The sequence below is a fragment of the Leguminivora glycinivorella genome, chromosome 7 (genome assembly GCF_023078275.1).
Source record: "Leguminivora glycinivorella isolate SPB_JAAS2020 chromosome 7, LegGlyc_1.1, whole genome shotgun sequence".
Lineage (NCBI taxonomy): Eukaryota > Metazoa > Arthropoda > Insecta > Lepidoptera > Tortricidae > Leguminivora > Leguminivora glycinivorella.
The window spans coordinates 14,750,188-14,777,332 of NC_062977.1; the positions used below are offsets into that span (position 1 = coordinate 14,750,188).

A 27,145-nucleotide genomic window follows, 5' to 3' on the forward strand; every position below is an offset into this window, starting at 1 on the left:
TGAACGAAAATAAATGTTTCTTTATAATTCTGGGGTCTGGGGTACGTTTTTAGACCTTATATTTGTCCTTTACGAAGTTCCATACAATATTTGATAGTTGCAAGTGCACGAATTGGAATATTCGCGGCACGCCGCATTTGATTGGGTTGGGGAATGGCCGAGTATTGCAATATTTGCAATGGTTTCAGATGTCAGGGAACCTAGCAACATTTCGCACCCTTCGTAAGCGTGTCATAGTGGCGCGACAGAGCCAGACTGCGTTCAAGCGCGGATCCAGCTTCGTGCCCAGGGGGGGGTTACGCGGTAAAGGCTCAGGCCCCAGAGGGGGGGTCACGTGGTCTATTTGTATGGCCAACCTAGGCTCCAGGGGGGGGTCATGACCCCCATGACCCCCCCCCCTGGATCCGCGCATGACTGCGTTTCGTTCGCCACGTAATTAGCGTATATCACTTATAATATCACTTCGGTTAGGCCGCAGCATGACAGGTGAATTAGAGATGAACCGCAGAGGCTTGTGATATTACAGCCGATGCGTTTACTCGTGTAATCTGGCAGGCAATCTGTAGTAATCTGGCAGGAATCATTTATCGCGCGACCATACTTGCCTGCCAAGATCAGTTGCTATGCTACAGTTGCTGGTGTATAGTTTGGCCTTAAACGTGCAAGATTTCCTACAGTGTAGTGTAGGAGATACGATACACTTAGGAGTGTACAGAAATTACATAATTAATGCATCAATTTATGATAGTTAAAAAAATCTAAGACGAAAAACAAGAACATATTTATGTTTTCCCCTCACTAGTTCGGAAACACGTGTTTTATCCTTTAATGCCAGCGGATAAAAACGCATTTTATCCACTAGTGGATAAAGTAATTTGAACTTTAAGTATAGTCAAATTTTCTGCTTTAAAATTGATAAAAGTGGGAGAATCTATTGATAAAGATGATTTAGCATCTGTGGAACTACTGGAAGCAGTGATAAACGCGTTTTTTGTATTGTACTTTCCTCGCCATAGTGAGGGAAAAAGTTTGTGTTACGCTACACACGGGTGCAAAATGTATTTTACTTCTCGTGTCCTTATTGAAAAAAACGGGCTAAGTAGGTACCTATCGAAACGCTTAAGTGTATTGAAGGGTTCAGTACCTCAATAAATCAGAGTGGCACTTACCCTTAAGGAGTAGACCCATGCTTTGAAAGAAGTTTCTTTAGTCTGCTTTTGGTATCCAGGCCGATGTCGGTATACGTCAGGCCGTCCCTGTCGCACTTGCAAATAGTGCTATATCCGGGACGGTCTGATGTTTTATCATTTATCGCGCGACCGTGCTTGCCTGCCTGTTCAAGATTTCATTAATACGTAGGTATATATACATAATTATGTCCATAGTGGGTATAGTGATCGAGTGAATGGCTGTGACCCCGTGACATACAGGTGGACAGGCAGACAGATGGGCGGTTATAAGGGTTTGATTTGTCATTTTGGTAACAGAACCCTAAAAAAATAGGGAGCAAATAAAAAACTAGACTGTACAAGAAATGACGTCAATAAAGTATAGAGGTATAGGTATGTGTATATTTTGCATAAAATGTTAAATAAACACGCTTTGCTGCTTAGACAATCAAAACTGGTTTGATTTGTCATTATTATGATAATACCTATTAATTATACGTTTTTATTTTCTTTTGCAGAGTTTGTATATTTTTCAATAATACAGAATCATTTTGTATGTAATAAATAAGTGATACCTACTTGTTATCAATGGTTTCATTTGTTAATATTTTTTCTGCTACAAGTACGAGAGGCTGGCAACCTGACACTGCAATGTCACAATTTTCGTTTTCTTTCATCCCCTTAATTGCCAAGAGTGGCACTGTGACTTTAGTAGTTTCATGTGCTCTGCCTACCCCTTTATGGGATACAGGCGTGATTGTATGTATGTATGTAAGTACACATTTCTTCAAATATAAATAGGACTCCATATACTATTACCTATGTTCCTAGTGGGTAAGAATTGTGCTGCAAAATGTACCTATTTAAAATCCAATTGTGGCCCACTTCTACTTAGGTTTATCTGCGCATGCGTACTTGTTGCAATTACTGCAAAGTCCGGTATCGGCACGTCTCAGATGTCCTAAATCTGAAGCATACTGCTGAATTGGCTTAATAGAAACGCCCTTGTATGTTCTATTAAGATCGCTGACCGTGGCTTATAGACACGAACCACGACTAGGTTCAGCGTTGTGTGTTGGATGTTTTTTCTTAATTATGTAATAAGCAAAAGAAGAATATTATGTCATGTACCGCTAAAAATAGCTATAAAACTTCTATAAATAGCTATACCTAAAATAAAAGGTGCTAAATGATCTAAGACTTCCAAAGCAAATGTGAGTGAATATGACTGCACCTGTGAGATCATCAATCATCATCACGTGAGTCAGGTGATGTTGCCGCTGTGTTCTAAGATTAATCGTTGGTTAATAATTAATTGGCCAACATTGGTTTTTCAACTTAGGTAAAAAAAAATGCTAAGAGACATAGGTCGAAAATATGAGACACGTTGGCGAAAGTGACAAAAATTAGCACTGGCGGCAGCAGCCATTTCTAGGGCGTCTGTCAGCATGTCTAGTGGGTCCAATCGCGAGAGCTTGCCCTCCTCGGCCGCGGCGGCGCGCCTCGGGCCGCCGCCGGCGCCCCGTCATCAGTGCCGCCAGTGTTGCATCGCCACGCGTTCGCCCACAACGTACACGCGCGCACGCCACCTGCGCTTGATCATCGCGCTCTGTATCAAAAACTAAAACCAAAATAAAAACAAACATAGGTACGCGAGCCTACCAGTGCAGTTTAGTTAAAAAGTTTCTTAGGTTTAACCCACAGTGCGAGTGATCACCGAAGTGGCAAGAGGCTGTGTTGCAGTTTGCACGAGCGAAAGCGGTCAAGCGGGCCGCGTTAACTCCGGCTTCGGAATTTGGCTGTGTAGGTGTTTTCCTTGCGGTGTGTCGCAATGGAAATAAGTGTTAAAATGTCGAAATCTGGTTTATGAGGAGCCTGGTGAACGTGCATATACGGCGGATAAAAAACGGGCACACGTGCTTATGTAAGCCTGATTTGAGCCCGCGCATTAGAAAAGTAAGTTGCAAAGTTTTGTTTTCTTATGAATGGAATGGGGCAGAGCAAAAACGTCCACTTTGTCATTAAAAAAATTCTAAATTCGAAATTAATCGTATTCACAATCTACAGAGTGATGTTTTTTCTCTGCATCATTACAAATAAAGTTGACTACATATACCTACCTCTATCAGAGCTGACGGTTTACCAAGAGTTGCATTTTTACTGGAAGTCTCGCAAGATGTTTGAAGTCGCGCGCGAGAAACAACTGATGCAGCAGCAGCAGATCTTCTCGTCCGTGCAACCGGCGTCACGTCATAGGAATAGGACACAAGGTGGCGCTATGGAGAAGGATCAATCAGGAGCAGATATCCACTACCAACGATACACATCCGGTTCCTCTAGTGACGTGTGTTATTAGCAAATAGCTAGAATAGATGTAAAATATTCCAATAGCCAGAAATTTGAAATCTGTCATAAATGTGTTAATGAAACTAAAATCAAACTCAAACCATAAAAAAGTTTCCGACATAGGACCTATGAAAATTGTACCTATATGCCATTGCAGGTTGACGTAAATAAGTTATTTAATTACTCGTCATTTAAATGAGAAATCGGAAACTTGTTTTGTAACGATTCGTTATTTTCTTTTGTCATAATATCTAGGTAGACCAAAAAAGCGTTGTCTATTATTCAAAGTTCTGGGAAACTTCTGGCTAAATGCCAAACATCACGATGTCTTGTTTGTGTTTACAAATATTAGTCGTGACGTAGACAAACCTCGCCAAAGAGACACATGCCGTGTTACCTACATCCAGGCCATCTTCAAAGAGGTTGTAAAACGCCTCTCTCTTCTGAGAGCCGGCTGGTTCTTACGCCGATCGTTAAACTTCGCAATTTTACGAGGGTGATTTACCATCCGGCTTCCATTGGCCTTTATTTGGAGGCCGGTAAATATTTATTGAGCCCCTATATTTAAAAAAAGTGCTATAGTTCGAACAACTACGAAATGTAGCCGTAGACTGATTTTACTTTACGAGTTTGCTGACAGCCTTCGTAAAACAAGCAGTCTCTATATTACACCCCGATACTGTTGAAAATAAATATGAAACTCTGGTGAATAATCTCGCTTGGGTATAAAGTTTACACAAATGCGCTACAAGTGCAATTAGGGGAGAGTGGGGTAATTGCGAATACTTAAGGGAGAATTGGAATAAAACAAAACCAAATGAAATAACAAAAGTTATTTATTATTTATTTATTAGTGTAACTAATCAGCCTCATTTTCTCATAGTCAAAAGAGATCAATAATAGAATTAAAAAAAGTTATAACAAAAATACCAAACCTCTGGTGTCCGAAATTACACGTAACGTGGGGTAATTTCGGATGCTTAATGGGGTAACCACGGACGTACTTTAATAATAACTAAATAAAAATAAATAAATAATTCGCCTGATACACACTTCTCATGGGCCCACAAGTTACATTTATAATCTTCGGTGATTGGCTCCACATATTTTTCATCATAAATCAGACAAAAATACTGTATTGGTATCGTAGCTGGCTTTTTCTTTCTTTACTATTATTAGATGCTTTTGTATTTTTCTTGCCTTTTGTGCTTACATTTTTCTTTGCAGGCTTCTCATTTGTTTTATCTTGCTCTTTTCTCTTCCTTTTTTGTTCCTTTTCTGCTCAAGCATTTTTCATGGGGGTCTTTGAAACATAATAAACTGTAGCCGCTTTTCCTAGTGACAGACTTTTGTTTTTGACAGCCTCTACGGCTTTTTTTAAGTCCTCTAATCTATATTTAGTCTCAGTCTTTCTTTGGTAATGTCTCGGCATCTGAAATATGAATTATTAAATGTAATAAAAAAAATACCCTTAGTATGGTGCATTATCTCTCTAGAAAGGTACAAAAGACGCCTAAATTAATGAAAAAATATATTCAAAACCTCAAGTAAATCGGTATATCTGTAAATTATTAGGAATTAAGCTGTGATATTAGACTATCAGCTACAAAACTTAAATTAAAGGTGCAAACATCCAGTACTAAATTATTGAGGGATAATTACGGACGTCCGAGTTTACCCAACTCAAATCGTCCGCCATTAGCCGACTCGCTCAGAAATTAAAAACAAATATTTTTTTGAGGTTAGAACCACGCCATGCATGATACATGCACATCAAAACATTCTTCAATTAGATGTTATTTCACAAAAAAAAACACCAAACTTTTATAACATTCCTACAGTACGACACACACATTCACTTTTTCGAAAAAATTAGATGAAATTAGTCAAAACACTTTCAATTTATTTACCTTGAACAGCGAGCGCGCCCTCTCTTTGACACTGTCTGTTTGGCACTGGCCTTGGAGTCGGCTGCAGATTGCATCATTCGAAATGATCGCTATCTCTTTCTAACATAGTAGAACACGTGCGTCCGAAATTACCCACCGTCCGTGTTTCCCCCACTCTCCCCTAACCTTTAAATTAAATTTTAATCGAAACACCGCGACCTTTGCGAATAACTTCATAAAGACAACCGTGGCATTGTAGCCGTCAAAGGGAAACAAAGCATACCTGCCGCATATACCCGGGCTTACACAAGCCGGCTCTGTCCCGAACGTCAAACAACGTTATTTTAACACGTCCCATGTTCCCCGCTTGTGTCAATTTCCAAGTATTTATGAACAACATTTCGCTTTCGATTTTTCCAAGAAAATTCTGCAGATAAACATTAGTTGTGTAGTATATCTTAAAATAGTTGGGAAGTTTCTTAAACACTTGTGTACAAATAAAAGATTTTCAACGCTTAATTTCATTGACAATTACCACATTCGAAACCTATGAGCTTCGCCTAAAAAGAAAGCTGGTTTGGATTAAATGCATTGGTAAGACAACTCATCTGACGGTCTTCGCTAAAAACCTCGTTTGATATAAAGCAAAAGGGATGAGTTTCTAAATACCTACAGGGAGGTGAGTCGCTAGACTGAGCAGATAAAATATTCCTTTACCTTTATAAACCAATCTAACGAACTGTAACATAATGTTTGTACCTAAGTCGTTATAATACCTACGGTAAACAGGTACTGTAAGTAACATACTATTGGCTGAAGGAAATGATGATTTGTAGTTTAGTTATAGTTGATATTTTTAAAGGGTTGAAAAAAACATGCGCTGGTGGCCTAGCGGGAAGAGCGTGCGACATTCGATCCGGAGGTCGCGGGTTCGAACCCAGCTCGTACCACTGAGTTATTCTGAACTTGTGTGCGAAATATAATTTGATATTTGCCAGTCGCTTGTCGGTGAAGGAAAACATCGTGAGGAAACCGGACTAATTCCAATAAGGCCTTTCGTAAAACTAGTGCCTACGCCAAATCTTGGGATTAGTTGTCAATGCGGACCCCACGCTCCCATGAGCCGTGGCAGATGCCGGGATAACGAAAGGAGGATGATGAAAAAAAACATGCAGTTTTTTATAGTACTAGGGTTATTACCGTAGTACTTACGTTTTTTGCATATTCGTAGCCAAATCATAAAATGTGTCGCTTACAAACTCGGGTAAATCCCTTCTGCTGTTGATTATGTGTAAAAATACAATATATATATCTAAAAAATAATCAACCTTATAGCAGAATGGATTTACCTGAGTTTGAAGTTAAGCGACACAAATAAACTTATCCACAAATGAGGAGGCTCCCATTGCAAAGTTTGAACTCCCCTTCAAGCCTACTTACTTAATCAATCGTTTAGCATGCAGACCAAGTACAATACTCGTACCTAGATGCCTTGCTAGATTGCCTTTGAACGCAACACGGTAATTGTAGGAGCACTAAAGGCCAAACATAATAACGTGACGTCTAAGGAAGCAAGCGAGGATAACCCTTAAGGTTAGCCGATCTAAGAAACCTGAGGTTACACAGGGTTAAACAAACGACGCCTTCTAGAATGGTTTAAGTTGACTGATTTACGTCGTAATCGGCGTCCTTCACTGGATCTTGACCTCCTCTAAGCTTTACCTTTTGTTTAAGAAGCCATTAATATTATTCAAGAACTAAAGAAAAAAATACAATACATTTGCTCATTTGGCGCCGCTTAAAAAGCATGTTTTTTTTATAAATAAAGAGTTGTAATGATTTATAATACAATTTGAGTTAAAATAGTACTCGGTAGGTACTATTTTAACTACTAAGTAAATTATTACATATATAACTAAATCTAAATGAGTGCGGCACAATTAGTTCTCCTTCGCCCATATGCATAATGTCTATAATAAATTATTTGTATGTATATTTGCATTTTATATTTGTGTATAAGTATATGTGTAATTATACGAACGTATAATATATGTATTATATTGATTGTAAATAATATTGTTAATAGTTGTCATAAATTGTTTATAGTTATCATGCTTTCTAAGTTATTTTTCTCACTGCACCCACATTCGCGAATTTCTGTTTTGCCCTATGGTTTACTGGTAGAGAATGCCTTACGGCATTAAGTCCACCATTTGTACTTTTTAATTAAGTTTAAATAAATAAATGGCTAATCTTTAATCTTCATGACTGCCGAGTAACTAATATCTATACGGTGAGACACGCGTGGATATTATGTAAACATTTTTCAGTTGTTAAAACATATACAATTGATTATGTATTGACATTGTTTTGTTTTACACAGATTTTCAGGTAATTACCTATAGATTTATGTAGATAGATATGTTACGCTGCTAAGGTATATATACCTAAGTCAATTGTAATTTTGCATATTCATTGACCAAATTTTATTTGAACACAAGGATTTTTTTTATAATGGTTAATAATGTTTGTATTTTTATGGTGATATGCATACCTAAATAGTAAATAATCAAAGATGTAAACTTTACGAAGATATTCGGTTGGCTAAGTGGGACTGGGCTGGACATGTCTGTCGCATGTATCCAAAGCAAAAGTAGGCAAAAGCAAGGTGAGTTAAATGTATACGTAATAATAGTTATTTGTTATACAAGGGGGCAAAGTTGTATTTTAACGCCGAGTGTGGAATTGAAAAACGAGCAAGTGAAAGGATTCTATAGTTGTACCACGAGCGAAGCGAGTGGTTCGAGAATAGAATTCTGAACTTAAATTAAGTAATTACCTATAGATTTATGTAGATAGATATGTTACGCTGCTAAGGTATATATACCTAAGTCAATTGTAATTTTGCATATTCATTGACCAAATTTTATTTGAACACAAGGATTTTTTTATAATGGTTAATAATGTTTGTATTTTTATGGTGATATGCATACCTAAATAGTAAATAATCAAAGATGTAAACTTTACGAAGATATTCGGTTGATTAAGTGCGTTTTCACATTATCCGATCCGATATCGGATGTCGGACCGATACCCAATACATTTAAGCCGCCATCTTTGATTTTTGCCATTGAAATCCTTCCGACATCCGATATCGGATCGGATAATGTGAAAACGCACTAAGTGGGACTGGGCTGGACACGTCTGTCGCATGCATCCAAAGCAAAAGTAAGCAAAAGCAAGGTGGGTTAAATGTATACGTAATAAAATAAATACCTACTAGCAAAAAGATGTGCAAATAATTAGATGGGTAACAACAGTTATTTGTTTTGTAAAACAAGTTTGTAAAACAACCTTGTAAGGGGGCAAAGTTGTTGTTTAGCCTCACGTGCCAATATTGATACCCGAGCAAGCGAAAGATTCCAATATTAAAAGTGGCATCTTGAGCGTTGCGAGGGGCCTTGATCACGAAGGTTTTAAGCAAAGTTTGCCACCGATTAAAACACAATTTTTTTCACCACACCAACACGAACAAAATACTAACTATAAAACATCAAAATAAACTAAATCCATCAATTTATTCAATATTTATGATTGTAAATCATAATTTGTAGGTAATAAATAAATGCAATCTATCAGTCAGCTTAATGCATCAAGTTAAAGTATAAAATTACTTTGCGCTCTTGTGGATAAAATGCAATTTTGCTATCAGTTGGTGTGGTGAAAAATATTTTTTCTACTCCCGAACTGTTATTCGTCATTTACAGGGTCGTGCATAGATCTTTAAAATCCTACATAAAAGTCTATTTCCCAAAGCCAGCGTCCGCCGGCTTTCCGCGCATGCGCGCAGTATTGAAAAAACTAAAAAACGCATTGTTTGGTTCCGTAACCATGGCAACGCATTGTTATAACGATACTGCGCGCGTGCGCGGGAAGGCTTTGGGCAGCTGAGCTGACAGTGGAAACCTTTGCGTCAAAATACAGGAAACAGTGTGAATTTCACGAAAGTTATTCGAGAAAACTATTAAAAACTAAGTGCATGGTCGTAGAAAAAGTATTGTAGGTAATTTAGGTATGCAACGGTTTTTAACTGAGTCAAAAAGTACTCGTGGCGTCTTAATAACAATTTTCGGCTTCGCCTCAAATTGTTACCCACGCCACTCGTCTTTTTTGACCTCCTTTAAACGCCTGTTGCATAAAATATATTAACTTCTACAATTAATAACAGGTAAGTAAAAAGTTAAAAACAGCAATGCATTTCCAAAACATGTGAACATAGCGGAAATGACTATCTTTTGTGGAAATAATGAGATTCTGTTTGTGGCCTGTTGAACTAGGAACATGACACAGCCCTGGTACCTGACATTTGACATTGTCAAGAAAACAATATAATTCTTTAAAAACATAACCAATCCGAATAACAGTCACACTTACATTAGGTATATCTTTTTAGGTTTAAATATCTTTTCAAGTGTTTTAAAGGTATGATTTACCTAGATTTAATTTTATTCCCCAGTAAAAATTTGCTCATTGCCAGCATATTCACAGCTCAAAACCTCTAACCGAATGTGCCCTAAAATGTGTGTGCCCTGTGTGTGTGTGTACTACCTACCTACAAAAAAAAGACAATATTGTTTGTTATGTTTGAAAGATCGTGAGTAGTAGGGTACCCCCGTTACCAGCCCGGGTCTGGGGCCTGAACCCCACCACCGCCCATCCATGGTCTTGCTAAACCTAAAAAAAAAAAAAAAAAAAAAAAAAAAAAAAAAAAAAAAAAAAAAAAAAAAAAAAAAAACTAATAGCCCCCCATTTAGATTCATTGCGCTGGGTCTCGACGCTCTCAGAAGCCTCCTTCTAGTATTTACAGAATACGTTCTTTACACAATACACCTTGTGCACGACGGTCACAAAAGGATTACCGACCCTTTCTATTGTTCGATCTGGACTCGGCGCTAGACCATTGTTACCCTACCCAGCTACCTGGCAGTGTCATGCACACCTTTTCCTTGTGTCTCATACTGATAGGTATTTTATAATTAATTTTTAGTATAACTTTGTAATCATATGGATTGCGATTCTAACCTAACCTAACCTAATTAAAATACCTAACTTTTCCATTCGTAACCTAACCAAATTTAATTAAAACCTACTCTTAGTTAACCTAAGTAGTCTAGACTTACCTTTATGAAACCTAACTGAGTTTCACCTACTTTTACTTTTATTTCTATAAATGTAGGTATTTATGAAATGTATTATAATTACGTTTTAACTTAAGAACTTCTGAGTTACATTTAAGTTTATCCAAATACCTAAACTTAACGATCCTATCTAGCGTATCTTTCTTTTTCTCGAATATTTATGATATCTTATACCTATTTCTATCATACATCTCTTTGTTGTATTACCAAATTTGTACATATGATTAATAAGTCAATTTTTGATTACGTCTTAATAAAAGTTAATTTCCCATCTTATCAAACTTTTTTTTTTACATATATTTCAATGTTTTGTATCTGAATAAACCTCGGTAATTTTGTGAAGTTGCGTTTTTGCTTAATTGCTTTATTTATTGTACCTTCTTTGAATAATTTACTTACCTATGTCTATTATTATTTTTTATGACTTGTGTATTGTTTAAGAGAATGCATACTTTCAATAAACTTGTTACGACGTGAGAAACTGAGAACCGGTTAAAACATGTTTAAGGCTAATTCTATGTGAATAAAAATGTCTTTTGTGCATTTTTAAAGATAATATATATTTATTGTTTCCGCTTATTTGAATAATTCGGGTTTTGGGTAAAGAGATCCTTCGACGAACATGTCAAGGCATGATACTTTCTATTCATATTTAACAAAGAGCATTAACTGGTGTAAACATGTTTTAGACTAACGCACCGGTAATTCTTGTGACTTGAATTTATTATTGTAACAACTTAGTTGCTTTATTATAGATGTTTATTGTATTGTAAAATGACAAAAAGTTTATTGTTTGCGTTCAGGTATAAGATGAACTGGTTGAAACAAGATTTATGGTACGTTCCCCTGCTCTCTACCATATTACGAGTATAAAAGCCAAAGAGAGTCGAGGCTGAATAAGTATTCCTGTAGAGGCAGCCTTCTGTACCAGAGCTCCTTGTATCTAGTGTGGTATATAGAGAAGTGGAGTGTGCGTTCAAAAGTGAAGTGTTTATAGACAGATCCAACAATGGACGTGAGTATGTTTTTCTTTTTAAATTACTGTAACCCATATTGCCTTTTTATAATATTGTTTCGTCTAGTGTTCTTTGTATTTAATTAATAGAATTGTTAATAGTGTTTAAAATATTGTCTTTCATTGTTTCAGTTCTCTGAAAATACTTTCAAGAACTATTACTACCCGGAAAATCAGGGTGATTCAACCGATGAGGAAGGTACAGCTGGTTTCAAAGTTAAGCAAGCCCTCGCAAAGAAACGTCCTGGAAATAATATTGACAGCTTCTTTGAACGACCTAAAAAGCAGTGTAAAACCTTGAAACGGTCTTCGAATGTAAGCAAAAGTTCGCCAGAAGGCGTGGCTAATTTATCATCTGGACAAGATGATGGGGCGTATTCATCTCACTTAATTAAAATAGAGATATATGATATGCAAACAATCAAAAACATCCCATCCACGGAACACTGGAAGCACGCGGACGTCAGACTGAAGTATTTTGCGTTGGAAGACGACTTGGAATTACAAAATACGCGAAATATTGTATATAATATTACAAAACAATTAGCTTCTAAGGACACATGTGTAAAATATTTTATAGATAATAAGAAACAGTGATAAATATAATTTTTAACGATAGCAGTAGGATAGTGTTAAAGTGTTTCACATTTCTTATCTTTCCTTTTTATGATTTAAGTAAATTTCCTTGTAAGATATTCTTTTGCATTGTTTCACATTCCAAACAAAATAAATAAGAAATAAAATGGTGTCAAATGTCTGTAGTTTTATAAAGGTTACTATGTGAGAATTCAAAATAAAAATCATTATTACCAGTACACGTATTTTTATTTATTTCACAAAAAAGGTCTTAAACATATTTCGTAATACTAGATCATTACATAAAGAATTATCAGAAAACAAGTTAAGCATATGTTTCATAGATTTTCCATGAAACTTAAAATACAAATAAACTAAACAATATTCACCACAAACAGAAGTGAAATGGTTTTGAAGTGATTTATTATTGTAAAACCACCGTCTCGTATTTCTATCTAGAAATGACTTATGATAACCGGAAGGTTTCCTGCCAAAGGAGTCAAAATATTCACCTACACCATTTACATCAATGTGTATAGCAACCCAATGGGAACCCGGTTTTGAATCAGGGTCCAAATTACTGACAATAAAGGTAGGTAGATTAACCCGAATAGGTATTTTGTTGGCAGCAAAAACATTTGAATTAAACAATGGGTTTAGTTTCCTCATACAAAATTGAATTTCTTTAGTATCCATAGTTAAGTAACATATACAAATTATTGATGATCATGCAAACAGTGATGAATTCCAAATAAAATAAATTAAAGAGAACGGGGTATTTATATGTTTCTTAACTATTGTAATCTACAGATACATCACGATTTTTATTTATTTCAATTATATTATCGAATTCTGCATACACAATACAATTAATGGTACTAGTTAGAGCGGAATCAAAACGTACTTCTATCCGAACGCTACCATGTCTAACAAGATTCCAGTGTGAAGTTGAATTAGCAGATAAATCAGGAGTTAAATCAAAACACAATAAACAATAACCTTGACCAAAATCTGTTCTGCTTATTCCATTACCCTCGTTATGGAAATGAATACCAGTTCCAGAAAATAGAGTGTGATATGCTGCTGCTATTGTACCAGAACTAAATGAAGGTTGTAATGTTTTAGAAGGAACTTCATGACCATCTACGAACAAACTAAATGAATTCATATTATAATGTTGAAAATTAAACGGATTTAATGCTAAATTACCATTAAAACCTGAATTTGATACAAATCCAATAATACATCTTTTAGGAATTTGTCCGAGAAATATATTATCTAATGTTTTACCCTGAACCCCCGTTGGTATTGTGAGAACCTTAACTTCTGCCCTCGTAATGGGGTACTTCGCAGTTGTTGTGGCTAAAACTTTTTGATGGGCTAACAAAACACTAGGATTGATTCTCGTTCTCCTTACAATGAGGCTGGCATCCATTATTTGTACTTTGAATTTTTTATCTTGGTGGCAAATAAGATTGAATGATTCTTTTGAGCGAACTAACTTAATACGTAGTTCTACACCATTTATTAAGAATTTCTCTTGATTAAATATATCACCATGTAAATGACCAATCATTTCTACTTCCTTACTCTCCTTGATAAATTCCAGCCTTTTGTTAAACCCTTTGTTGTTAACGTCAACAGTATCCATATAGCCCGGCGTATCTTCATACCACAATCCACAAGTAAGATGAGTTGTTTTGGCTGCTGGTCCGTAGTTGAGAAGATTTTCCATATAAGCACGGTAGGCATATGTATTGTTTGGTGGTGATATGAGTTTTTGATTTAAATATACATCAAGTTGATTAAAAAGAGAATGTAACCAGTTATTGGTGGGTCCAACTGCAGCATCTGCTTTTAATTTAGTACCATCTTGGTTCAACACTTTAGCAGTAATGTGTATCATTGTGTGTGATAGATCTATGTAGTCATCACCTGATCCAGGTACTTGAAATTCGATTGGACCGTCATCGCTTAAAGATGAAATTGGTTTATAATGAATCCACTGTCCGCTTTCAATGCTTGTTTGAGTTGATGGAAGGGCAAATATATCTAATTCAGATTTCGCACACTCACATGAATGATTATGTAAAAATGACATTATTTAGTTTGAAAATATATCGTTATTTATATATTTTTTATTTTTTTACTTCCTCTTCGTCGCGATGCTTTTAGAGCAATGAGCGGTTCCCTTCTTTTATTGGACATTTTATACCCAGATCCTGACATAAGGGAATCAATTTTTTCATCGGCCTTTCTTTTCAGGTTTGCACTTGCTTCCTTGAATCGTGATCGTATGGAACTGTCTATAGGGCGAGCATTTACCATATCAGATAAGAGTCCAACTCCTGCTCCTAAAGTTTCTTTTCCAATGGTTCTTAAACCACTAGATAATAAAGGGAGTACGGATCTAAATAGTCCTCCCAAAAAACTGCCTATACCATGTCCTCTTTGATATGGAACTCCCTTATAGACAATTCCTACACCAGAGCCGGCTTGGTGTGAATAATAATGTTCGTAAGGACAAGAGGTTGATGATCTGTTATACATCATTTTACACGTTGAAAGTGTAGTTTCACGCAAGAAGACCCAAATTGAAATGGTACTCTGACACCGGTTGTTGTTCTTATATCTATTTCAATTGTATCAAACTCTCTTCGTAAAACTGGTACATAGTGAGCAGGTGAGAAAATATGTGTTTTATAAGCTCCATAAATGAACTTAGTTGGATCTAAAGGTATTATTCTAAGTAACGATGTTATAACATCTCCAACTACTTGTGGATGAATGATATCTGTATAAACAAATATTTGAGATGGTAAACCTAAATATAAATTTGCTGGGTTTTTTCCCAATGTGATTTGTTTCAAATTTGTTCTTGGTTTAAATCCCATTTGAAGACTTAGTATTGGAGTTGTTATGATAGAAGTGATATCTTTATTTGATGTTGTTACTCCTATCATTTTTGTTAGTTCATCATAACGAAATTTAACATTATTTTTTAACTGAGGGTTTTCATTAAACGCTTGAAGAAAGTGATCTATATTATCGTAAGTAGTGGCTGGTATATGAGCTTTTATATCCACAATTTTTGAAGTCTTGTCAGCAGGCGAAAACACTTTTTTCTTTATATAAATTATGTTTTCATGCTCTTGTACATTATACATAGAACAAGGGTATTGAAATTCCACCAAACCAACTACCCATTCTCCATCCAATTTAATGGTCTTTGGTAATTTTGTTAAAAAATGTGCAGTCGTATTATCTGTGTAATAATCGGATGAACTATTACTTAACAAAGTTAAATAAAAGCTATTATCACTCATATTTTCTTTAAGCTTGATTCAGGTATCCAAGAATTAAATTTATTAGGATAACCTTGCCACTTCACTAGTATTTCCTTTCTGCCAGCAACTCGACGTGAACGTAATATTTTATCAATTTTATATTCGTTGGAGGGGAGGTAAGTTACTTTTTGTATTTCTTTTGAATAAAACGTCCCAATTATGCGTTCGCCTTCCAAATCCCTTAGTGTATAAACAATCCGAGGAGATCTTTTAATAATTGAATTAATTATAAATATTTCATCACTCCAATTACTTTCGTAACCTTTTTGAAATATATGTTTGTATTTAGTGATTCTAACATGATCTCCTACGTTTAGTTTTGCAGTTTCTGGTGAGATTTGTCTATCTGTATTGCGATCATATAAATTACACCAAACAGTCATAATATTATTAGAGTTAACATCAACTGGACACATTTTTATGCTTGAATGATAGCTGTGGTTGTAAGAATAAAGAAGATCTTGTAGAACATTTATGTAATTATATGTATTCTTATGAGTGAAGTAACGCCACATTTTCGTTTTAAGAGTTCTCTGGAACCTTTCTACTATACTTGCTTTTAATATCAGGGTTATTAGTGGTATAATAATTAATATTTTTACTTTTGAAATAATCTCTTACCACCTTTGAAACGAATTCCGTACCTTTATCAGATTGGATATGACGAGGAACTGAGTTGGCTTCAGTAAATATGCTTTCAAAACAATGTTTAACTGTTGCTGAATCCTTCTTCTTCATGGCTCTTGCAAAAGCATATTTACTGAATACATCGATAACACAAAGAATATATTTGTAACCATCATTAAATTGACTATATGTACTCATGTCACTCAAATCAGCTTGCCAAAGTTCATTAAAGTTAGATAGAATGTATCTATTTCTAGTAAACCGCCTATGAACAGGTTTATGTAGTGTATACGTGTCTTGAGATTGTAACCATTTTTTTACATCTTCTTTATTCATTTGACCTTTCATTTCCTTTGTTAAATTATTTAAACTGCTATAACCAGCGGGATGAGAGATATCATAGTAGATTCTGTTAATATCTAATAAGGAGTCCATCTTTCCCAATTTATAGTTTTTGCAGATGATTTTTGTACTCGTGTAGTAAGAGGAGTAGATGTGTTGTTTTCTTTATCTAACGAGGCTCGTGTTCTTATAGAAGTAGAGGGGGTAAAGGGCTCAATCAAAGGAGTGTCATTAATAAATGCTAAATTTGTAGGATTACCTATGCATGACTTAGGAACTTTGATATCTTTTAAAAGTAAAGCAAACACTTCCCAGCCAATTGGTTTAGGACGTTTAAGACATCTAACCGTGTCGCTCACCAAATCAGTAATATTGCTATTTTGAATAGTCTGGTTGTTTATAACAACTTCACCAGTCTGCTTCCACCAAATTTTAGGTTTACTTAAAACAATGTAATCTAATAGCGTTCTAGCTTTTTTTCATAAGATTTAGGTAATATCTCTATTATTTTTGATGGACTGATCGGCATTGATTCTTGATTTATTTCACCAGGTGTCGTGTTAAACAAAGATGGTGCAGCTATCTCAGTTACATCACCTTTCGCTGATTCCTTATATTCTGTCTCCTCCTTTTTGGGTATCTTTGAATTTATGATATCATTACTTTCTTTGTTGAATTGATCGAACCCCTCCATTACTATAGGTATCTTAAACGGTTTTCGATCTGTTTCAATAAAATGTAGAAACCGCTGCAATGCTTGAGAATAAAGCATCCATTTTTCACGATCGTTCATTTTACTTTTGAGAATTTTTTGCATCTCTTCATCTAGCCGAGATGAGGAATTTTCAGGAGGGTTCTCATTGCGTTTCAACTTTTCAATAAAGTCCGATTCAACTAATAACATTTTTTTCGTGTTTTCCATTTTGTTTATTTATGATAAAGAGTTAACTAAGGCACTTAGAACTGCTCCTAAAATAATAGGTAAAAAGGCACCTCCTTTTTGAATTATAACCGTTTTTCTTAATTTATGTTTACCTTTTGAAACTAATTTCCTTAATATGTCTTTGTACTTTTTTAACTTTGTTTTTTCCTTTTTTTCTAAAGGAATTTTCCCATTCAGAACGTTATAAATGCACTCGCATATAATGTTGATCTCTTCATCATCACAAGATTTAAGTAATGCAGTACGATATTTGGGTTTAAGCAAGTGCAATGCTTCTAATAAATGTTTATATGTGTTTACTCTTGCATGCATCATGTAGAACTGACTAAAATTTGTTGATTTTTATCATATTTAAATCCTTTTTTGGGTACATACACTGTGCAATGTCCATCAAATGGAAATATTTTTGTTTTAAAACGACATATGTCATTTGTATTTTGTTTCAGATCAATCATAAGGTAACCATGAGCATCCTTTGTAGCATCTTTGTAGGCTTCATCCACGAATTTTGAGTTTTCAGGACAAACTTGTCGTGACAGGTATCGTATTTGAGTTTTATCTCTAGGGTTCTTAAAAAATACAATGTAGCTTGTGTTCAGTGAAATATCACGTTGACCTCTTCCTTGATGAAATATGTTTTGTGTTATATAAAAAACACTTAAATTTCTATGATGACTTCCTTTAGTAAAAATATCAACAACTCGTCCATCTGATTCTCTCATTAAATCATCTATTATTAGAAGTTTAGGTTTTTTCCCATCGAAAGTTGAAAAATCTGGTATTCCTTGACTATAATTTACATTTTCTAGATTATAAAGAGGTTGCATTTCATCATAACACCAAATAATTTCATCAAATTCTATGTTACATATCTCTTTAGTATTATTCAAAAAATTTGTAACAAATTGAGTTTTGCCACACCCACTGGGACCTGCGACAATGGTAGTGAAAGGATGATAAAAATGAATCATCTTTGAATGCTGTAATATGTTTAACAGTGTTGATATGAATGCGGATAGACATTAAATGGTGCTATTCAATAAACATATTACTATTTAAACTAAAGTAGAGTAAAAAAAAAAACTGATAAAAAATATGTATATTTATTCTGATATTAACACTTTTCTTTATAATCTATTGTTACATTTTATATACCCAACCACCAATTTAAATTTAAACATAAAAAACAATAAATCTATGTTTACAATATTCTTATGCCAAAACACGAATAAATGTTAAATTAAACAATTAATTAAAATATAATTTACAATTAAATTTAAGTTAACTATTCAAATTTACATACAAAATATATATTACAAACAATAATTCGAATTTGACTGTTCTGTCATTTACATGACAAAATTTAAATTATTTTTTTATTTTACAATGTCCCCACGCAAGGGTGTCACAAGTGTTTTCTAATAAGTAACGTTTTGTATCATCATGAGATAATGATATTTTATTAATTTTTTGAGTGAATATTACATGTTTTATAGATTTAAATCTTAGCATTTGAGCACGTTGCACATTTTTGTTAAATAAACATGTTTTGAAATTATTTAGAGTAAATTTCTTTGTAACACATACATTGACTCCTTTAGCTTTTGATAAAACACCATATTTACCTTTTTTGTCATCATTCTCATCATATTTTTCAACATCTAAGGCATACATTTTAGATTTTAGACCAACGAACTCTTTTAAAATTCTACCATTATTTTCATCTTTGAAAAATCCTAATCGCTTTTTATTTATAAGTGGGAAATTGTATTTATTGATAGGAGGATAGTCAGATGTATCAAAATAGAAATTAAGATCTTTTTTTATATCTGCATAAAAATTTTCAGTGAAAATTTGATAAATTAAACTATCCGTATCTGTATAAAGAAGTTTGAGTTTGTTAGGATATTTGATTTTCATGTAGTTGTAGTGAAAGTCATACATTAAAGTTTTTGATATATCTAATACACAAAACCCCAAATAAATCGGTTTATTATAAAAGACTTTAGTTTTTTTCAATTGAACAGCTACTAAATTCTCTGAGAATATGGATAGACTGTGGAACTCAGGTCTAGCTATCAAAGACTGAACCCCTTGCGATTTCCCTCGATTTTCCCAGTGATTTAATAATTTGACGTTTACACGTTTTGCAACATTTTCCATAGTCTTACCGAACACTGAATTGTTCATTAGTTTAAAAAAATCTTTTTCAAAATCAGATGATGCCAGCGATCTCATGTGGGTATTTAAATCTATGTAACTTTTTAACCACATAGACTGCTGAAATTTAAGAATGCGATGTATTTTACTTAATACCAAACCATTCTTCAAACACTGTTTTAGATTTCGATAATGAATTACATAATTAGTTTTTCTATTTAAATTAGGAATCAGTTTTTTTTCTTTACAATTACCCAAACAAACGTTTTCAGGACAGAATGGTAAATCTGAATGTGAGTCATGAATTTCGTTAGGGTATTCGAGGTCAACTTCTAATATGAAACCATGATCAGCGTCATCGGCTATATTGAAGTCTGTATCTACATGAACCCATTCAAATTTACCTGTAGGGAGACATTGAGACATAGCCCATCCGTAAAGGTTGTTTGCATCAAAATACATAAGATAGGACGATGGTATGTTTGAATCAAAATCACCCATAAATTTATTATTAGCTTTCGCATATCTGTTACTACATTGCGATATGCCACCTCGAATATTTTTTGCAATGAATGATATTTTATCTATATCAGTTAGGAGTTCTAATTTTATTTTTGTAGTAAATAACATTGCATCCCAACTTAATCCTGGAGCAGTATAATAATGAGCGGGATCTAAACCATACGTCTTAAGACAAAGGTTTCTAAAATTTTCAAATACGTCAGCCAGTAACAAAACATCTGTTTTTAGGTATAAATCGGAGTAATCGCCCATATTTTTGCAACGAAAATGGGACCAAACATCTTTTGCATGATTATAATCATCTTCTGAGATGTGACTATCAGTCAAAGAACTAAAAAAATTGTCTTTAGAGGGAAGATCAGTTAACTTTAAAGAATCGTATGATGTCATGTATTCATACGGATACACACCCTTTCGTAATAAGCGTTTAAAATCGTCCTCACAAGTGAAATTCAATTTTAATTCATGAAATTGTTTAGGAAACAAGTTTTTTGCTAGTTTATCAAGACTGCTGGGCATAAATTTAAGTGAATCTACAAACCTCAATTTGATTGTGCGATTATTTATTTGTAACTTCTTAGAAAATGAAATGTATTTTTCTTTGTTCTGTGGAATCAATTCAATGTCCCCTTCCACCAAACCAAGTCCATGTACTATGAAATGACTATCATAGTTACTCAAATTATGAAAAAATACAGGTATAAATTGAGGTGCTTTGTATTTTTCAGAACAAAATGTATGTGCTACGCCTTCGTAAAGACCAGTATGGAAATTGTAGGAAATGATAGAATCACTATTTAAATTTCTATCACAAATGTAACATGTCCTACTCTGAGCAATATGTTTATTATTTTCAATGGATAAAGGCAATGGAGTTTTTCCGAAAGTATTCCTCTTACAAATGCTTTTTAAATCTTTTTCTATGTACTTCATAAATACCTGGGTGCAATCTTTACCTTTGTATGTTCTATACACAGACAATTTATCATTATAAGAACACTTAATATAATATCCAAAACTATATACCTCATGTTTTTGAATATTTGTAGTAGAAGATGTTGTAGGGTTATTTGACTGTGTTGCTATTGGGTTTAAAAAGGCTTCAAAATCAGCATAAACAACAAAAGGCACCCTTAATTTACGTTCGTAATTATCGAAGGTAACTTCATTGGTGGGAACGTTTTCATTGAACCAGTTTTTCTTTTTATCTTGTTCTGAAGGTAAATGTGTGCAAACATGGAAACAATCGTTTTTTTGATGTTTCATTAAATTTTCGTGAGTTGTGAAGTTGGATAAGCATCCATCGCAAATATGAACAGCATGCTGTGTATTTGATAATTGCTTAGATACTAATCTAGATAAGTTTTTGATAAAGCAATAATGTCCGTTACTATTTTTGGATATATACAATAAGTTCAAATGGATATCTTTTCTACACTTTGTTAAATGCAATGGTCCTACTATATCATGTTTTTTATTTTGAGAATTGTATTCAATTCCAAAGACGTTTATGCTCATATTATTATTATTTTCAAATTTTGGAATATCCCCCAATTTTATTGGAAAAGTTAAATCTCTAAAATTCAATTTATTTTTATGAACAATATACGATTTAGTACAGTTTGAACGATGGTTTGTTGGGGGTATAATCCTGACAATACTGCCCATCTAAAACATTCTTGATCACTATTTTTTACATTAATAACTGCTTTTTTATTTTGAATATCTCGTGGTAACTCAATATAAGAAGAACCGCGCAACGGATTAAATTTGTTAACATTAACATCTAGATAGTTAAATTTTACTAAACCCCACCCACTGTCTTTTCTTTCAAAGTTAGATAATTTTGTTAATATATCCTTAATCACGGACTCGAAAATTTCATCCTTGTCGCTACTAGTATCAATAATATTGTTACATAATTGGAAATCAAAAGTATTATTGATTTGTTTGCTCTCTTGTGTAAAATCGGCATTTAGAATAAAGTTAACTTTCAATGCAAAATGATTACTAAGGGAACGATCCAATAATGCAAAGATTTTATCTCTATTCTTTTGTAAAATAGTTTCAGGTGTAAAAGGTTGGTAAACTTTTTCATTAAGTAGTATTCTATAAGTGGCCACCCTATTCTTAAACGCATTCTCAATTAATTGAACATCAATCCATTCTAAGTCAGATCTTATAACATTATTTTTATGAAGATTACTGTTTAAATGATTTTTAAAATATCTTTTAGACACTAACTTTTTACATACAGAACATTCAATTTCAGCATTATTATTTGTACTTACAATGACAGAAGGGGTTGGTTTAGATGACGTTGATGATGTAGGCTCAACAGCTAGGCGACTTTTCTTAACAGATACTTCTTCTTCTGTCTCTAAAACTGTAGCCGACCTTTTCAATCCACCTCCTATTTGAGAAGATCTAAAACAACGAAAACATATACATTTATAAATACTCTGATGCGAGATATAATTAAAAATATTTAAATGTTACTTCATTTATACTAACTCAAATCTTTTCGACACTGCTGACAATAGGCTTGCATCATTAAAACACCGTCAATTACATCTTCAGATACAGTTTTCTTCTTGGAATCGTTGATATAATGACCACTACATGGTGTAAAGTATGGTTTAATATCAAAATCTTCCACTAATGTAGAAGGTAACTTATTTTCTGTGTACCAGAGCCTTATACTGTTATGGAAACATTTTAAAATAAATTCTTTACTTAATTGTGCAATCTTGTCACGAGGTAAAGTGGGACCAATATGATAGTAAGTAAAAACCATTTTGGAAATGAACGTCACAAATAAGTATTACAATTATTGAAGCACGGTGGTAAAACACTGAATGATAACAATCTCAGATACCCCGTTTATATATGTGGGCTCTCCCACCTCACCATCAACGTAACAATAAGATCAAGTATCGCCTCGTTAAAAAACTATCCTATTGTTCAGCAGGTAATGGAATAATCGCTACAAGTAGAAACAAGATCCGGTCATAACAAGTTAAAACTCAACATGAAGCAGGTATTCGTTAAATGGTTTGAACATGCAGGAACATGAATATTTTAAGTGGAAATAACTTACGTCTCTCCGTGACATTGGCTCACAAGTCGGGCGGCTTCATATAACTCTTCATCTAGTTCGATTACTTCACAGAGTCTTATAAGTTCCGCATCATAAACATCACAGTTCAGAGAATCCATTGTCAAACGAAGCCGCCTCCCTACATTGAGTTTCTGCGTTAAGTAATTCAATAAAGAGTATACATTTTATAAAACAAAGAGGGTTATTACATATTAACAAATGTAGTGGACCGACTTAACACTTTTCGTCATTTTTAATGTGAAACAATGCAAAAGAATATCTTACAAGGAAATTTACTTAAATCATAAAAAGGAAAGATAAGAAATGTGAAACACTTTAACACTATCCTACTGCTATCGTTAAAAATTATATTTATCACTGTTTCTTATTATCTATAAAATATTTTACACATGTGTCCTTAGAAGCTAATTGTTTTGTAATATTATATACAATATTTCGCGTATTTTGTAATTCCAAGTCGTCTTCCAACGCAAAATACTTCAGTCTGACGTCCGCGTGCTTCCAGTGTTCCGTGGATGGGATGTTTTTGATTGTTTGCATATCATATATCTCTATTTTAATTAAGTGAGATGAATACGCCCCATCATCTTGTCCAGATGATAAATTAGCCACGCCTTCTGGCGAACTTTTGCTTACATTCGAAGACCGTTTCAAGGTTTTACACTGCTTTTTAGGTCGTTCAAAGAAGCTGTCAATATTATTTCCAGGACGTTTCTTTGCGAGGGCTTGCTTAACTTTGAAACCAGCTGTACCTTCCTCATCGGTTGAATCACCCTGATTTTCCGGGTAGTAATAGTTCTTGAAAGTATTTTCAGAGAACTGAAACAATGAAAGACAATATTTTAAACACTATTAACAATTCTATTAATTAAATACAAAGAACACTAGACGAAACAATATTATAAAAAGGCAATATGGGTTACAGTAATTTAAAAAGAAAAACATACTCACGTCCATTGTTGGATCTGTCTATAAACACTTCACTTTTGAACGCACACTCCACTTCTCTATATACCACACTAGATACAAGGAGCTCTGGTACAGAAGGCTGCCTCTACAGGAATACTTATTCAGCCTCGACTCTCTTTGGCTTTTATACTCGTAATATGGTAGAGAGCAGGGGAACGTACCATAAATCTTGTTTCAACCAGTTCATCTTATACCTGAACGCAAACAATAAACTTTTTGTCATTTTACAATACAATAAACATCTATAATAAAGCAACTAAGTTGTTACAATAATAAATTCAAGTCACAAGAATTACCGGTGCGTTAGTCTAAAACATGTTTACACCAGTTAATGCTCTTTGTTAAATATGAATAGAAAGTATCATGCCTTGACATGTTCGTCGAAGGATCTCTTTACCCAAAACCCGAATTATTCAAATAAGCGGAAACAATAAATATATATTATCTTTAAAAATGCACAAAAGACATTTTTATTCACATAGAATTAGCCTTAAACATGTTTTAACCGGTTCTCAGTTTCTCACGTCGTAACAAGTTTATTGAAAGTATGCATTCTCTTAAACAATACACAAGTCATAAAAAATAATAATAGACATAGGTAAGTAAATTATTCAAAGAAGGTACAATAAATAAAGCAATTAAGCAAAAACGCAACTTCACAAAATTACCGAGGTTTATTCAGATACAAAACATTGAAATATATGTAAAAAAAAAAAGTTTGATAAGATGGGAAATTAACTTTTATTAAGACGTAATCAAAAATTGACTTATTAATCATATGTACAAATTTGGTAATACAACAAAGAGATGTATGATAGAAATAGGTATAAGATATCATAAATATTCGAGAAAAAGAAAGATACGCTAGATAGGATCGTTAAGTTTAGGTATTTAGATAAACTTAAATGTAACTCAGAAGTTCTTAAGTTAAAACGTAATTATAATACATTTCATAAATACCTACATTTATAGAAATAAAAGTAAAAGTAGGTGAAACTCAGTTAGGTTTCATAAAGGTAAGTCTAGACTACTTAGGTTAACTAAGAGTAGGTTTTAATTAAATTTGGTTAGGTTACGAATGGAAAAGTTAGGTATTTTAATTAGGTTAGGTTAGGTTAGAATCGCAATCCATATGATTACAAAGTTATACTAAAAATTAATTATAAAATACCTATCAGTATGAGACACAAGGAAAAGGTGTGCATGACACTGCCAGGTAGCTGGGTAGGGTAACAATGGTCTAGCGCCGAGTCCAGATCGAAGAATAGAAAGGGTCGGTAATCCTTTTGTGACCGTCGTGCACAAGGTGTATTGTGTAAAGAACGTATTCTGTAAATACTAGAAGGAGGCTTCTGAGAGCGTCGAGACCCAGCGCAATGAATCTAAATGGGGGGCTATTAGTTTTTTTTTTTTTTTTTTTTTTTTTTTTTTTTTTTTTTTTAGCAAGACCATGGATGGGCGGTGGTGGGGTCCTGGGAGCAGGCCCCAGACCCGGGCTGGTAACGGGGGTACCCTACTACTATCGTGTACTATCGTGTACCGTATTTAGAGAACCATTTCAAGTAGGTATTACCATAGGCACAGTATAAAAAAGAGTGAAGAGTACTATCGTACAGTATGGCCACTCCCGCTCCCCGCTGAAAGTGCCGCCCACCCGCTCTCGGTTACCTCACAGTTACCGCCTGTCACAGTCGACCTATCATCTCTCACTCATACAAGCATAGTACGCGTTCACCTAAACGAGCTTAGAGTGTATGCTACGCGCCTCTTTCATATACAGTAATACCCCGCTTTACGCGACCCCGTTTAGCGCGGATTCGCTATAACGCGAATCGCGATTTTTAAATTTTGATGGATCGGAAGCAAAACGCCACTCAGAAAAGATTAAATTGTTTTTTTAATTAAAAATAGCACTCTATTATTGTTTTTTTTAATGTAAAATGTTAAAGTTTCTTTAAACAAGCTATTTGATTGTAATTTTTCAAGTAAAATATAAACTTTTTTCGGTTTGATTTTAAATTTGGTACCTTAATCAAGTGACCCCGATATACGCGAAATTCGCTTTACGCGATTTTCCCTGGAACGCATCACTCGCGTTAAGCGGGGTATTACTGTATTTGATCGCCAGTGTCCGAGATGTGCCATAGGTAGGTACCTCAAATCAACGTAGGTACTGCGTATTTTTTTAAATTAAATCTTATTAAGTTTCGTTTATCGTACTTATTGTACCTTCTTATGGATGACCTCGTTAATACTAATTCGATTTACGTTTAGCCATAGATTAAGTATTAGAAGATCATACCATCCCATACATTAAATAAAATGCGACCGGCGACCGCCTAATAACGCGCATACACTACACCACACATAGATGGCGCCACAAAAAAAATGTCTTGTAGCTTTCGATTATACTTGTAGATGACATTAAGTGATACTTTTGACATAGATTTATGGCTCGAAAGTGACACTTAACGCCATCTATGTGTGGATTGTGTGGTGTAGTGTATGCGCGTTCTTAGGCGGTCGCTTTTTAACCCCCGACGCAAAAACGACAGGGTGTTATAAGTTTGACGTGTCTGTCCGTCTGTCTGTCTGTCCGTCTGTCTGTCTGTCTGTCTGTCTGTCTGTCTGTTTGTCTGTCTGTCTGTCTGTGTGTGTGTCTGTCTGTGGCATCTTAGCTCCCGAACGCATGAACCGATTTAGATTTAGTTTTTTTTGTCTGAAAGCTGAGTTAGTCGGCAGTGTTCTTAGCTATGTTTCACGAAAATCGGTCTACTATGTCGCGGTCGGGGGTTTTTTCAAAATTTTAATTTTGTGGTTAGGTTATTAATGTATGGGATGGTATGATTTTCTTTTATTTAATCTATGGTTTAGCTTATATTTTTCTTAGAATGTTTGTCATCACAAAAATCCTTGTCATC

The 27,145-nt window shown here is 34.3% G+C and overlaps 1 protein-coding gene across 1 annotated transcript in view; it reads left to right on the forward strand.

Moving 5' to 3' along the window:
* Positions 1 to 2,730: 2,730 nt before the first annotated feature.
* Positions 2,731 to 27,145, forward strand: part of LOC125228025 (diacylglycerol lipase-beta) — a 200,603-nt gene continuing 176,188 nt past the window's right edge. Inside the window, exon 1 of the mRNA XM_048132464.1 lies at positions 2,731 to 3,125. The gene's annotated coding sequence lies outside the window, so the exon portion shown is untranslated. The remainder of the gene's footprint in view (positions 3,126 to 27,145) is intronic.